Raw genomic sequence first — 16,539 nt, 5'->3', positions numbered from 1 at the left:
GAGACAGGGCGAAGAGTCTGTGTGACGTGGAGGGGGCGGGGCCGGCAGCTGCTCTCCCACGAGGTCAGCAGTGCGGGGAGAGCCGGAGAGAGGAGGAGGGGAGAGTGCAGGTGAGTGACCCCCCACCCCCACCCCACCTACCTACCTACCCACCACACCCACCTACCATCCCTACCACCACCGGAGCTCACACTCCAATCATCTCTCCTTATCACCTTCCATTATTACATCATCATTTCATCTCCTCATCGGAGCTCTGATTGGTCTACAGCCTTCATTGGGGCACAAATCTGAAATCTTATCATTGTTACGTTATTGATATATAATATAACAATGCACCTGTGTGTATATATTTATTATTACTATTTAATATATATATATATATAAAGACATGCTGGTAGGTTAATTGGATCCTGTCTAAATTGTCCCTAGTATATGAATGTGAGTTGGGGACCTTAGATTGTAAGCTTCTTGAGGGTAGGGACTGATGTGAATGTACAATGTATATGTAAAGCGCTGCGTAAATTGAAGGCGCTATATAAGTACCAGAAATAAATAAATAAATATATATATATATATATATATATATATAGCGTGTATATACAGTATATATGTGTTATCTCTTATTATTTTTATATATATATTAGTGTATTATTACTACTTACAGAAAACACACACATGTTTATATATAAACATTATTATTTTTATTATTAAAAAATATATATATATATATATATATATATATATATATATATATATATATATATATATATATATATATATTTTTTTTTTTTTTTTTTAAATAATAAAAATAATAATAATAATAAAAAATAATCATTAAAAAAATATATATATAGTGTAATATTACTACTTACAAAAAACACACACACTCGTGTTTATATATATATATATTCATTTATTACTTTTACACTGTGTCCCAATGATGAAGATCACCAATCAGAGCCAAGAATAGGAAGCACCAAAATCCTGCCAAACAAAAACTGCAACATTGTAATGTAGACTGAATGCAAATAATAATAACACATCACATTATAATAAAATAGGGATCGTGGGCTCATTTCATTCGGGTGAGACGGGGTCATCCCAGTGCTGCGATGTGATGGAATGTGAGAATCTGGGCTTCGATCTTTTTTATTAGTAATAAATCTGTTTTACTTTACAACAGAAAATCTCATATTACATTGTAATCTCATGAGCTGGGCTCTGATTGGTGTAAAGGCTTTATTTATGGTTCAAACTGAAACAAGATTGTCTGAGAGATCTGAGATGTTGTTGGTATTATAATTTTATGATATATACATATATATATAGTATAATGCACTAAAATGTTGCAACTCAATATGAAACCAAAGCTGCAACGTTACAATGTAGACCTGAATACAAATAATAATAATAACCTTAAATTCTAATGGTGGTGATTGGCTCCTTTTAATTAGGATGATTGCGGGTCAATATAATGCTGTGATGTGGTGATAGGAGATTCTGTGCTTTGATCTTATAATAGTAATGTGTGACTTTTATACCATAACAATGTTTCATTGGAGCATTTTAATCTCTTGATCTGGGCTCTGATTGGTGTAAAAGCTTCATTGGGATAAAATCTGAATCATCAGGATTGGCTGAAAGCATCGCAGGCTTGAAATATTATTGTTTTTGTGATGTTAGGGTGGTTAATATTATTGTTTGTGTGTGTGTGTATACATATATATCCTTCTTCTTTTTTTTTTTTTTTTTTTTTTTTTCCATGGAGGGTTTGAAAGACCTCCAGACCTGCAATGTTATTATTATTACTTCTTGTTTTGTTTTTTCAGGTAATCTTTTTCGCTCCTGTGTCCCATCTAAGTTCACCAATCAGAGCCAAGAGTAGGAAGCTCTAAAATGTTGCAATGTGATATAAAACATAAACTGCGATGTTGTAATGCAGACTGAATATAAATAACAATAAATCCCTTTAAATTCTAATGCTGATCGTGGATTCCTTCTCATTCCGATCATATAATCTAACGCTGAGATGTTACAATGTATGACTATTTGTTATAATGTTGTGATGCTTTCATCTTACAATAGTAACAAATCCCTTTACATTATACCGGAATATTTCATGGAAACATTGCAATCTGCTGCTCTTGGCTCTGATTGGTGTAAAGGCTTTCTTTGGGCTACAGGCTGAAGTATTATGCCGCGTACACACGGTCGGACTTTTCGGCTACAAAACTCCGACAGCGCGTCCGACAGACTTTCGACGAACTTTTGGCGGACTTGCGGCGGACTTTCTAATGAACGGACTTGCCTACATACGATCACACAAAAGTCGACGGATTTGTACGTGATGACGTACAGCGGACTAAAATAAGGAAGTTGATAGCCAGTAGCCAATAGCTGCCCTAGCGTGGGTTTTTGTCCGTCGGACTAGCACACAGACGAGCGGATTTCTGGGTCCGGCGGAGTTACGACGTAAAGATTTGAAGCATGTTCCAAATCTAAAGTCCGTCAGATTTGCGGCTGGAAAAGTCCGCTGAAAGTCCGGGGAAGCCCACACATGATCGAATTGTCCGCCGGATTTGGTCCGTCGGCGTCCGTCGGACTTTTGTAGACGAAAAGTCAGACCGTGTGTACGCGGCATTAGGATTACCTGAAAGTGCTGCAGACCTGAAGTATTAATATTTCATCATCATCACCATAATCCTCATCCTGTAATTATTATTTCAGACAGTCTATGGCCACTTCACACCACAGAAACGCATTCCGGATGCGTTTCTGCATGCTTGTTTTCAATGCGTTTTTTTCCCTCCCCCTTTTTTTTTTTTTTTTTTCCTGCAATGGTGTGAACTAGGCCATTGGAACCCATATTATCTACTGTTCATGCATTTTTGATGCAGAGAAAAAAAAAAACGCTCTGGAATGCATCTGACGGGAACCGGCCCGTATCCCAATGAAGATTGCCACTCGGAGCCAAGAGTAGGAAACGCTACAATGTTGCAATGTGATATGAAACAAAAACTGCAATGTTATAATGTTGACTGAATGCAAATAAAAATTCAGAATAACATTGTGGTTTTTATTTATTTTTGCAACATTTGAAAACTTTATACTCTTGGCTTTAATTGGCTTATGAGCTTCACTGGGGGTGCAGGATGACAAATCCAAGCAAAACTGATATTTTAGTTCTAGGCTGCACTGCGCATGCATTGGGGGAACAACAGAACTAGAGCATTAGTGACCCCCCTACAGGTCATGGGACATCTGAGAAGAGAGCGCAGTGCAGGTAGCGATTTGTACTGCGCATGCACTGGCTGAGCACAGCTCCAGAGCGCTGCCTGTACTACGCATGCGCACCCTGTGCATGACACTGAGTGGTGTGTGTAGGTTCAGTCCTGGCCCGGGAGCTCACCGAGGTGGCTCCAGGGAGACCCTGCAAGACAAAGGAGCCACCTCATAGGCTGAAACTTCACACACATCAATGTTTTAAAGGGGACATAGATATAGTTACTCTTTTTATCGAACGTTTTTCCCCTTTTATGTTATTCTGGTAATCTTGCCATTAATTAATTTCCTTTTCTAAGGTGACAACTGTACTGAGCAGCGTTGTCACCCTAGGATGGGGAGTACGTTAAATGGGCCATAGATGATTCAATTTTCTTTCCTGCGATCACAGGTTGCAGGAAAAAAAAAATCGCTTGATTTCCCCCATCAACGCAGTCATTCCTGGTTCCCGAGTATGCAGTGCAAGAAATGCAGCAAATCCTGTGCGTTTCCCGCATTGCATTGCAATCGCACGGCGTCCATGCGATCTGCTGTGGGTGTCAATGTTACCTTAACGACACCCCGAAACAGATTGCAAAACGCAGTGCGTTTACCAAAATCACATCACCTAGGTGTGAACACCCATGCAATGCGATTAAGGTGAGAACAAAGGGACCCTGCGCCAGTATGGTGCAGATGCGATGCAATTTCAACCATACAAAATGTAAGGCTGAAATCGCAGCGCACAGACATTGCATGCGATGTGCACAGGAATGCAGTGCGATTTTTCTGTGCAAATCAAATGTGGTGTCTGCATTGCACAAGTGTGAACCCAGGCTTAGTACTTATGGGGGAATCCCTGCCAAGGAGCTATTGTGTTCTCCCAGTGGGGGGAGGGGAGCCATCCCTGCCGGGAGAACACACAGTGATTCTTGCCAGTGGCTATAATCACATGAGTAATCCAGAGGGCTGGTTGTACCCAAGTTGATCCATTGATCAGCCTGTCCATACATGGGTCAAATCTTGGCCTGTCCCTGCTGAATCATTCGAGATTTGAACTGTCTGTGGCCGGCTTTAGGACTACATAACACTTTCCCCTTGTAACAGGGGGGAGGTGTTTTGTAGTCCAATGAGATAACAGGGAACAATACTAATTGGTCACTCCCTGTACTCTCTGACTGTTATCAGCTCAGGTTACTGGCTGGATGAACAGTTGAGCCTGGTACACACTACAGTCTTTACTGTTTAGAAAACTGGGTAAGCACACTTGGATGGAGGTAAGCCACACCTCCTGACCTTTTGTGGGAGGTCCCTAAGTCCTGACCTTTTTTTTGGGGGGGGGGGGTGCTTTTTATTAGAACCCGCTCCCACTTCTGAAACCCCCTCCTAGGCAAGTATGATGCCCCTTGCCTGTTCCTTCCCTTCCCACAGCCCTTCGGAACACGTCACATGTCCCAGGAGGCTGCAGGACCAATCACAAAGCACCACACGAGTCTGCACATGTGCAGTGGGGAGCCGGCTCCTGTATCCAGGATGGTGGTGGCACTGAGGACCCGCAGCGATGAGAAGAACCGGCTGCAGGAAGACAGCATTGGACCCCAGACAACTGATTATTAGCAGATTTGTTTTTTTTTTAAAGTCAGCAGCTCCGGGATGCAGCAGAGGATTTCTAATTGCTGAGTGAACAAAAAACAAAGTGAAGTTCCTCTTTACTGACCAGAAGGGAGAAGTTTATTGTCAGTTTGCACAACTTTGATAACATTTAAAAACTGTCATTATCAGTGATTTAATTTCCTTACTATTGTACTTCAGCCTTCATCAACCAATCAGAGCCAAGAGTATGACATCTTAAAATGTTGCGATCTGAGGCCTTTAATGTTGTAATGTATCATGATATAATATTTTTATTTTTATTCTGTGTTTTAATGTATCATATTATTATTTATTATTATTATTATTATTATTATTTTTCAGTGTTATAATGTATCATGATATAATATTGTTATTTTTATTCTGTGTTTTAATGTATCATATTATTATTTATTATTATTATTATTATTATTATTATTATTATTATTATTCAGTGTTATAATGTATCATGATATAATGGGCTTCATTCACAAAGCGGCAAAAATTAAGAAAAAAAACCCAGGGTAAGTCCCCCTCCCCCCCCTAATCCATGCCAATCCCTTTGGGTCTAGTATGGATTTTGAGGGGAACCCCCACACCAATTTTTTTTCTTTTTTTAATGGCATGGGGTCACCCCCAGAATCCATACCAGAACATTATCTGAGTATGCAGCCTGGCAGGTCAGGACAGAGAGTGGACTAGTGAGTGCCCCCCCACCCCACCCCGCCCTTCTGAACCATACCAGACCACATGCCCTCAACATGGGGTGCTTTGGGTCAGGGGGGGCTCTGCTCCCCCCCCCCCCCAAAACACCTTGTCCCCAGGTTGATGGAGACAAGGGCCTCTTCCCCACAACCCTGGCAGGTGGTTGGGGGGGGGGGGGGTTGCGGGCAGGGGGCTTATCAGAATCTGGAAGCCCCCTTTAACAAAGGGGCCCCCAGATTCCCCCCCCCCATGGGAATGAGTATGGGGTATGTAGTGTAGTGTAAAAAATTACAGTAGGTAGTCCCTTTTTAAAAAAAAAAAAAAAAAAAAAATCCCCCCCGGTGTAGATCCAACTTTAATAATGACACCCGCCGCCGCAACCACCACCGACCCGAAAAAAGAAGAAGAAAAAAAAAAAAAAAAGGGGTCAACTCCGCCGCCTGACAGTTCCTAAATAACCGAGGAGCGGAAACTGACTACCAAAAATATTATATCATGATACATTATAACACTGACCACAGATAATATTATATCATGATACATTGTAACACTATCTACAGATAATAAAATATTGTGATACATTAGAACACTGACCACAGATAATATTATATCATGATACATTATAACACTGACCACAGATAATAATATATCATGATACATTATAACACTGACCACAGATAATATTATATCATGATACATTATAACACTGACCACAGATATTATATCATGATACATTGTAACACTGTCTACAGATAATAAAATATTGTGATACATTGTAACACCGACCACAGATAATATTATATCATGATACATTATAACACAAACTACCGATCGATTAATATTATTAGTAGTCAGTGTTACAATGTATCATCATGGTATAATATTAATATTCAGCGTTACATTGTATCATGATATAATAATAATATCCATTTTCTTAGCGTTGGTCTCCTCTGCGGTGCGTTGCGGTCGGTCTCCTCCCCGGTGGGGCTTGTTGGTTCTTCTCAGATCATGAGGTTAATGCGGCAGTGGAGCTTGCAATCTGATCATAGTAATCCTTTAATCAGTGCCAAGCCTATGTATTGGGATAATTCTATAATGCAACGGTTAATATTATTTCATGGCTCGGCACGCTGCTGATCCTGACAATCTCCCAGCAGAGTTTGCGGTGTGATTTTTTTTTTTCCTGGGGGGGCCCCCGTTGTCTGCTCAGTAGGACTGAACACATACTGAAGGGTATATTCAATCAGATTTCAGTTTCCTGCTGACGGCTTAGGGAACGTTGGATCATGTTGGTAGTTCTGGACTTCACTGTTTTTTTGTTAAAAAAAAAAAAAACTCAAAGTGCTGTACTGGAAGACATTGGGACCTCAGTGGGCGGACTGTCATTGTGCTGCCACACCCCCTCAAACCACCCCGACCCCGCCCCCAAAACCCCCCACTCCCCCGTGTCCCATGCACACACATGTTTGTTTTGTGTGTAATGGCTCTTAAATTTTCTTGGGGCCCAGCACTCTGCCCAGCCTGGTTGATTTTCTCATAAGCTGTATAAAACGGAGAAGTTTGGGGTTGTAAGCATAGGGGGGTGTATTTACATTGTATAAAAAAGACAATGCATAGCAATTCACCCAGTGAAAGTACATGTACATATGTTCTGTGGCAATGAACAAATGTTCTTAGGCTATTCCATGTGCTGGACAAAAGTTTGATCCAAAATGAGAAAAAAAAAAAAATACTGCATATGGCCACTAGATGGTGCTAAGTATCACAGGTATGTCTTATGATAGTACCATCTAGTGGCCAAATACAGTATTTTCTATTTTAAATCAATGAGAAACATTCAATCAGAACAGGTAACCGCCTTGTAATATTTTTTTTTGCCCCATTCATAAAAAAATGCACGGGTGCTTTTGCAGGGTAAATGGCTGTGCAATTTTTTTTGTAAATACACCCTTTAGCCACGGTTCACGCTGAATGTGGCTTTGAAATTGTGCTGATTTAGCGCAATTTCAAAGCCGCCAATCAGTACGACTTTATGTGCGTCTTGCCAAAATTTTGGCAACTTTATGCACAGATGTCAATGCAAGTTGCACCTGAAATCACAAAAAAAAAAAAAAAAAGAAGTTTAGGAACCTTTTCAAGGTTGGTACGACTTGTACCAATTTGAATTGTTCCATAGCTGCAAATAGGGGGCGACTTGTCATGCGACTTTAATCTGTCAGGTTGCAGGACAAGTGGGACTGTTGTGAACTGGGACTTGGTGTTTGTCTGTATTCTTGCTGAAGATTTAACTTAATTTCCTGCCCGGTGAAACTGTTGTCACCGGGAGGGAAAGCACTGGAAATTTCAATGAAGGAGCCACCGATAGAGTCTAATCTCCAAGGCCGTTCAATAAAAAAGGGGGAGGGGGAACTGGACATTCACTTTAAAGGGTAGCTCCACTTTTGTGTAAAGCAACATGGCAAATGAAATAAATAATCTAGAATATACAATCGCTACACAAGTCATATTGTAATTGAATGTTATTAAAGATTCCCTTTCCTTTTCAATCTGCAGCCGCTATCATTTTCTGTAAAATACAGTATGGCCGCCTGGGGGCGCTCTCTACACAGATGGTATACAGAGCGCCCCGCAGATATGTAATTTCCTGCTTGTGTGATTGGCTTACTGATTTTCCCAGAAGTTTGCAAATCAGATTTTGGGCATCCCCTGCACGAAAAATATCTTTTTTTTTTTTTTTTTTGGTGAGATACTCCCAAAGGGAAATCATGTCTGAGGGGATGCAGACCCTGACACTTTCCTCATTGGAGCCCTGCAGGTGCAGCAGCTGACTGATAATGATAAAGTCACTCCCAGTCACATTCACTGTGCACATAGACACAGAGAAACAAACAGCTATTTCTTCAGAGTAACAAAAGGTCGGAATCTGCAACAAAGTTTGTTACAATCCCTGCAATGTACAGAGATCACCCGGGGGGGGGGGGTGGAGTTACTCTTTAAATGACTGTATGCTGGTCCTGTAGTGGTGACATCACAAAGCTCTTGTGTCTTGGGTGTTGTTTTCATGTGATTGACTTGCCTTTGACTTCCAATCTGCTTTATTGGTGTAGTGTGGATGGCAGGTCTTGGGTTGCACTTGTCCTTTGTATAGCGCACATCACCGGCCCCTTCTTCATATACATTTTCTGTTGCTCGGTGTGCTTGTAGGCAAGCAGAATGTTCTGTAAAGTTTTTAAACTCGCAGCAGGAAATAAATGTATGTCAACCTGAATTCAGTTTCCACACCACAGCCTAGCCATTACCCACAATGCAGTTTCAGTTACCATTGCCCCCTACACTTTATCTCTTCATTAGAAATTTGCTGTGAGCTGCTGGGAAGTACTTTGTCACATTCAGTGCAGAAACCGAAGCGTCTCGCCGACATGGAAGGAAGCCACATGGCATTTTCATCGAGACGAAGCTCGCGCTGAGTCATAGCGGCCGATGAGACGCCGGTAATCGGGATCTCCGCTCTGGACACTTCAAGAGGACCTGTCTTCCCCAGGTCCATGCACTATTATCATTTATTACAGGTACTTGTATAACATCATCAATTTACACATACATTGTACATTCAGATCAGTCCCTGCGCCCAAGGAGCTTACAATCTAAGGTCTCTAACTCACATTCCTACATACACATACTGGGGGCAATTTAGACAGGAACAATTAACCACTTGCCAACCGTGCTATTCCCGAATGATGGCTACAGCACGGCCAGCTAGTTATGGGACGCCGTCATATTCCCGTGATTGCGCTGGCTGCGGGGTGCGGGTGGTGCGCTCTGTGATAAGTGTTCTCCTTACATTGCTGATCACTGATTGAGCTAATCAGCGGCTCTTTACCATGTGATCAGCTGTGTCCAATCACAGCTGATCATGGAGGGAAACAGAAGCCAGTTATCGGCATTCCTTTTCTCACGCTGACATTTAGAGGAGAGGAGAGGAGAGCCGATAACCGGCTTGTGTAAAAGGGACATCTACATTGATTATCAGTGTCCTAAATATCAGTGCAGTCCCAACAGTGCCCACCAGTGCTGTCAATCAGTGCCTATCCTTGCCATCTATCGGTGGCCATCAGTACAGCCTCATCAGTGTCGCCTATCAGTGCGCATCAGCACTGTTTATCAGTGCCCCTCCTTGCCATCTACCAGTGCTGCCTCATCAGTTCCCATCAATGCCAATGAGTGCTGCCTATCAATGCCCATCAGTGCTGCCTATCAGTGCCCTTCCTTGCCAGTGCCACATCTTTGTGTAAAGGGGACATCTACACTGAATATCAGTGTCCTAATTATCAATGCAGTCCCAACAGTGTCCACCAGTGCTGCCAATCAGTGCCTATTCTTGCCATCTATCGGTAGCCATTAGTGCAGCCTCATCAGTGCTCTCCAGTGCTGCCAATCAGTACAGCCTCACCAGTGTCGCCTATCAGTGCCCATCAGCAGTGTTTATCAGTGCCCATCCTTGCCATCTACCAGTGTTGCCTCATCAGTTCCCATCAATGCCCATCTGTGCTGCCCATCAGTGCTGCCTATTAGTGCCCATCCTTACCAGTGCCACATCCTTGTGTAAAAGGGACCTCTACACTGATATTCACAAAGACAAAAGTGCTCCCCTTCCCCCATGAACTACCCCTGCAGCTCCTGCCCTACCTACCCATCAACCCGGACCCGGGAGCCGCCATCGCCAACTGGTTTTTAAAGATTTGTTTCCCAGGGCTGTTTTCATTATCCTAAGACTAGCTTCCCACTACCGCGTTTCGGGATTGTGTGCAAAATCGTGCGCTTTTCCAATAAAAAAAAAATATATATATATATATATACGTGATTCTGCACTTCCGAGTATCGATCACGAGTGCGCGCTGCCGGCGGCTCACTCCCGCTGTGATTTTAAAGTGTCAGCTAGGTGTCTAATTTGTCTGCCGCAATATCGCAGTCCTGCTATACGTCGCTGATCGCTGCCATTAGTAGTAAAAAATAAATTAATAATAATAAATAAATAAAAATTCCAGTATATCTCCCATAGTTTGTAGACGCAATAACCTTTGCACACACCAATCAATATACACTTATTGGGATTTTTTTTAACCAGAAACATGTAGCAGAATACATATTGGCCTAAATTGATGAAGAAATTTGATCTTTTTACATTTTTTTTTTTTTTTTATTCAATATGTTTTTATAACAGCCTCACCAGTGCCACATCATCAGCGCACATCGGTTAAGAAGAAAAATTACTTGTTTGCAAAATTTTATACCAGAAACTATTTTTTATTTTTATTTTTGTGTCAGTCATTATTTTTTGTTTATAGCATAAAAAATGCAGAGGTGATCAAATGCCACCAAAGAATGCTTTATTTGCAAGAAAAAAAAGGCCTACTGTGTAGAAATATTAAAAAAAAAAAAAACTGTCCATTTCCATGTGCATCCTGAAGTTTCAGTCCAGAATTTTCATTTTGGTGCACTACTTTATTATTATTATTATTATTATTATTATTATTATTATTATTATTTTGTTGCAGTATTACAATATTGTTGCATTTATTATTTTTTGTATTTTTTTTTTTTTTAAATATTGTTGCAATAGTATTTATAATAATATTTTTTCAAGATTGTTGTATTCATTATTTTTTGTAGAAGCCTTTTAAAGAGAAACCCAACTCTGGGGAGGGCTGTGGTAAGACTCGCCATAATGCCCAAGTATGCTTAACAGTAATGTAAAAAATAAAATAATAATAATACAAATAAAAAGGATGCAATCTTTTAAAGGCAATCGATACTCAAAACTTTTTTTTTTGTGCTGTAAGCTAGAGGATCAGCATGACTGCCAGACAGCTCCATTTCCAGAAGGAGGTCAGCAATTGAAGCCAATTTTTTGACCTCCCCCTAACATCGGTGAAATATTGTGAGTGTGACAATGTATCTATAAGCTGCATAAACCATATTAAAATACATAGCGTGGAATTAATGCTGTTTATACCCTCCCCCCCCCCCCCCCTCTTTTCCTGTGCTGCAGCTTTGCAGGGGGAAACCGTCTGCTCGCAGCACAGAACCCTGAACCACATCCTCTGCCAGAGATTACGGCTAGATCTGTCATTTATGAGATTCCCCCCCCCTTCCCTATTGCTGCAGTGGTCAGCAGGTCCTATCACAGCAATCAATGTTGCTGTATCATTTTGTATTGCATGCTTCTTTTTTTTTTTTTTATACAATGTAACATCCACACTGTAGGAATGCCTATTGGTGACAGCGGGGGTCTTGTTGCAACACATTGGGGAACTGCTGCATCATCACTTGTGCCCCCCCCCCCCCCCCTTCTCCTGCTCACACCATCGCTACCCACCCAATTCTCCACCCTGCATTGCTGTGAAATGAGGACTTTCGTTCGGTGACACCGCGCTGTACACTTGCTGCTCGCATTTTGTGCCTTCCCTCTGCAGACCGGTCAATGTCATTGCCGCAGCAGTGAGTTAACAATCTCCTTTTCAACCGTTTGATCTCCACGGTTCAGGCTGATGGGGAGCAATTCTAATCATGCTGTATCCTGGATTTCTGCATTTTATTTTTTATTTTTTTGCTGTGTAGATCCTGCAGTAAAATTGTAATATAAAGAAGCCGAGTGCAGACTTTGTGGTTTGCAGAAGATCTGTCTTGGGGGGGAAGGAGGGGGGAGGGGGGGGGTTCATGTATTGCAGCTCAGAGGTGCCGGTCGGTATTGCGGCAGATTGGAGGGTTGTGTTGGGTATTCTGGACAGTTTGACACTTTATGCCGCGGCTGCCGGTGGCGGCTGCATTTGTCTGACGCTTCCTGTGGTGGAGATGTACTGAGTCAGCCCATGTGGAGTGTATTTTTGTTGATTTGATAAGCGGCGGCTGTGGCTGTGACTTCACAAAGGGGCAGCTCAGGAGCAGAGAACGTATTTTGTTTTTTATGTATTTGTTTTTATGGTATTTTATGTATTTTTTGTTTTTATTGTATTTTTTTTTTTATATATTTTATGTATTTTTGTTTTTTATATATATTTTATGCATTTTTGTTTTTTATACATTTCATGTTTTTTTTTATACATTTTATATATTTTGTTTTTTATACATTTTATATATTTTTGTTTTTTTATACATTTTATATATTTTTGATTTTTTATATATATATATATATAATATATATATATATATATATATATATATATATATATATATATTTTTTTTTTATAAATTTTATTTATTTTTGTTTTTTATATATTTTATGCATTTTTGTTTTTTTTTTATACACTTTATGCATTTTTGTTTTGTATATATTTTATGTATTTTTTTTTTTATATATAAATTTTATGTATTTTTGTTTTTTAGATATTCTATGCATTTTTGTTTTTTTTTATACACTTTATGTATTTTTGTTTTGTATATATTTTATGTATTTTTGTGTTTTTTTTTGTTTTTTTTTTTTTTTTTGTTGTATGTTTTTGTATTTGTTGTTTTTGTCTTCCTGTGTTTACAAAAACGTCCTTTTATGTTGTTTTTTTTTTTATTTATTGCTCATGTTTTTAAATAGTGGTGTGTACACAGAGGAGGATAGCTGGGACAATGAAAGGCATGCTGAGACTTGTAGTTCTGCAAAAGAACACGTCCTGTGCAACTTTTTTGACCTGCTGTTGAATAACGAATGCTGGGAAACTGTTGTGTGAATAAAATGTTACTTAAAAGTGGAACTTCACTCTCTCAATCATCAAGTTTTAATCCTTATCCTGCTAGTCTTAGTAAATAGATAAGAAAGTATATTGTATTTACGTGTTTTATTCCCCCCCACACACATTTCTTCAGTTACTTCCTGGTTTCTTGCCTACTGGGCAAATTCTGACACTTCTCTTATATATGTAAATGTCAGTGCTTTTTTTTTTTTTTTTTTTTGCTAGAAAATTACTTAGAACCCCCAAACATATATATATATATATATATATATATATATATATATATATATATATATATTATAATCACACACATAGGTTGGACTTGATGGTGTCTTTTTTCAACCTCACCTACTATGTAAAATTGGTGTCAACGGGAGGAATAGTGCCCCATCATTGGTGTCAGCGGGAGAAACGCATTTGAAAAATCGCTGCGCAAATACCGTGTGACATAAAAAGTTGATACAACCACCATTTTATTCCCTAAGGTCTCTGCTAAAAAAAAAAAAATAACATATATAATGTTTGGGTGTTCTGAGTAATTAAAATACAAAAATGGCTTTGTTTACATTGGCCCCGGAATCGGAAGTGACGTCATGAGGTTGCTCCAGTCCTCCTAGACCATAAAGATGAGCGGAGGCCGTCTTTCCTCCGCTCATCTCTGTTTACCAGCCGCCGCAGTTCTCGGGGCGACCGATCATCCAGGTAAGCCCGAGAAACACACCAGGAAGTGGCGGGAGAGGGGAAGGCACTTCTAAAAGTGATCCAGCAGCGGATCAGCCGCTCGGACCACTTTTACCGGTTAGGGAATTGCCGTCTGAAAAAAAATCCAATACCGGGGCTCTGGCATATTGCTGCAGCCATGACCCCGGTATTTCACTGCCAGCAGAGGACATCATTGGTCTGTGGCCCAGTTGGTAAGTGGCTAGGCAAATGATGTCATACATCCCAGGAGTCTTCTGGAGGGGAGGAGGGGTTTTCTCAGCTAAGCACACTCTCCTGCATGCACGCCTGATCTAAGGGCAGGTGGATTCCAGGAAGTAAATGCTCTTTGAATCATTTGCCCTTACTCAAGATGGCCACAGGCAGAAATGCTGGGGAGGGGGGGGTTTCAAAGTGATTTCATGAAGGCATGGATGGATGGAGGAGTTTGCTTTTGAATATTTAAAATTAATTAAATAGCGGTTTTGGGTTTGTGGTGCTCAGAGGATCCGCTTTAAAGTGGTTGTAAACCTCAGACATGAGATCTGAACAAAGCGTATCCCTCTATAGTGTGTACCCGTCTCAGTCCAGAGCACTGAGTGTCATTTTCTGTCTTCTGCCTCCTCCCTCTGCTATCTGCGTGAGCCCGTTTCAACAGGTTTTCCTGACACCAAGAGATAAAAAGGTGACAGGGGAGGGAGCTCCAGCATACAACCTGTGATTGACTATAGTTCCTTGTTCCGTAGGTTTGGTGGTCCTGCTCAGATAAGATCATTCCCTCTGCTTCCAGTTGTCCGTGTTTTGGAGATGCCTACCAGCAGCTTGTTGTTTTTCATGTTCTGCGCAGCTCTTTAGCGAAACGCGTAAATCACACTCGCCATTTTTTCAGACGTGGAAGGCGAGGAGAGAGTAAATGTAACCACTTACACAACCATAACTATTTAATAAGCTATTTCCTTATTAATGACTTGGCATGTGCCCGCCATCCTGGGGATACAGATGTCTCCGCAATATACTTCTGCAAGGATGCTTCTCCACCGCCTCCTAGATGTGATTTATTTTATTTATTAGTATAATATTTACTTCTCTTTCTAATTACTTCCTAAAGTGGAAACTAAAAAGAAATAAAAACAAAAACAACTCCTCACTTGTGTTCCAGTAGGCTGGCATTCCGGAGATCTAAAGGAATTATGTAACTAGATCATTATTAGAGCCGCCATCGCTGACTTTTATATTTAACCCCTTCAATACCGGACACTTTACCCCCCCCTTCCTGCCCAGGCCAATTTTCAGCTTTCAGCGCTGTCACACTTTGAATGACAATTGCGTAGCCATGTAACATTGTACACACAGGACATTTTTATCATTTTTCAAATCTTTCTTTTGGTGGTATGCAAATTTTGAAAAAAAACAACAAAACATTTTTCATAGTTTGTTATAAAATGTTGCAAACAGGTAATTTTTCTCCTTCACTGATGAGGCAGCGCTGGGCACTGAGAGGTGACACTGGTAGGCGGCACTGATAAGTGACACTGATGATGAGGCACTGATGGATGGGCACTGATTAGCAGTAATGATGGGCACTGATTAGCAACACTGGTGGGCACTGATTAGCAGCAATGGTGGGCACTCATGATACTGGTGGGCACTGATTAGCAGCACTGGTGGGCACTGATGGATAGCACTGATTAGCAGCACTGGTGGGCACTGATGGATAGCACTGATTAGCAGCACTGGCAGGCACTGATAGTTGACACTGGTGGGCACTGATTAGCAGCACTGGTGGACACTGATGGATGACACTGATTAGCAGAACTGGAGGGCACTAATAGATGACACTGGTGGGTACTGATAAATGACACTGGTGGGCACTGATTAGCAGCACTGGCGGGCACTGATAGATGACACTGGTGGGCACTAATTAGCAGCACTGGAGGGCACTGATCGATGACACTGGTGGGCACTGATTAGCAGCACTGGTTGGCACTGATAGATGACACTGGTGGGCACTAATTAGCAGCACTGGAGGGCACTGATCGATGATACTGGTGGGCACTGATTAGCAGCACTGGCGGGCACTGATAGATGACACTGGTGGGCACTGATTAGCAGCACTGGCGGGCACTGATAGATGACACTGGTGGGCACTGATTAGCAGCACTGGTTGGCACTGATAGATGACACTGGTGGGCACTAATTAGCAGCACTGGAGGGCACTGATCGATGATACTGGTGGGCACTGATTAGCAGCACTGGTTGGCACTGATAGATGACACTGGTGGGCACTAATTAGCAGCACTGGAGGGCACTGATAGATGACACTGGTGGGCACTGATTAGCAGCACTGGTTGGCACTGATAGATGACACTGGTGGGCACTAATTAGCAGCACTGGAGGGCACTGATAGATGACACTGGTGGGCACTGATTAGCAGCACTGGTTGGCACTGATCGATGACATTGGTGGGCACTGATTAGCAGCACTGGTTGGCACTGATAGATGACACTGGTGGGCACTAATT

At 41.2% G+C, this 16,539-nt stretch overlaps 1 protein-coding gene across 4 annotated transcripts in view; it reads left to right on the top strand.

Annotated features, from left to right (window-relative positions):
• KCNAB2 (potassium voltage-gated channel subfamily A regulatory beta subunit 2) overlaps positions 1 to 16,539 on the top strand; it is a 319,692-nt gene continuing 303,153 nt past the window's right edge. For 2 of the 4 annotated variants that reach the window (XM_073603686.1, XM_073603683.1), the window contains exon 1: positions 1 to 110. The gene's annotated coding sequence lies outside the window, so the exon portion shown is untranslated. Of the gene's footprint in view, positions 111 to 8,875; positions 9,168 to 11,949; positions 12,097 to 16,539 lie in introns of those variants that run through there. The other 2 variants (XM_073603687.1, XM_073603684.1) reach the window with 2 other exon arrangements.

Source organism: Aquarana catesbeiana, linkage group LG10 (genome assembly GCF_042186555.1).
Source record: "Aquarana catesbeiana isolate 2022-GZ linkage group LG10, ASM4218655v1, whole genome shotgun sequence".
In the NCBI taxonomy this organism is placed as follows: domain Eukaryota; kingdom Metazoa; phylum Chordata; class Amphibia; order Anura; family Ranidae; genus Aquarana; species Aquarana catesbeiana.
Note: the sequence above shows the minus strand (reverse complement) of the source record. Positions and strands in the feature narration are given on the sequence as shown.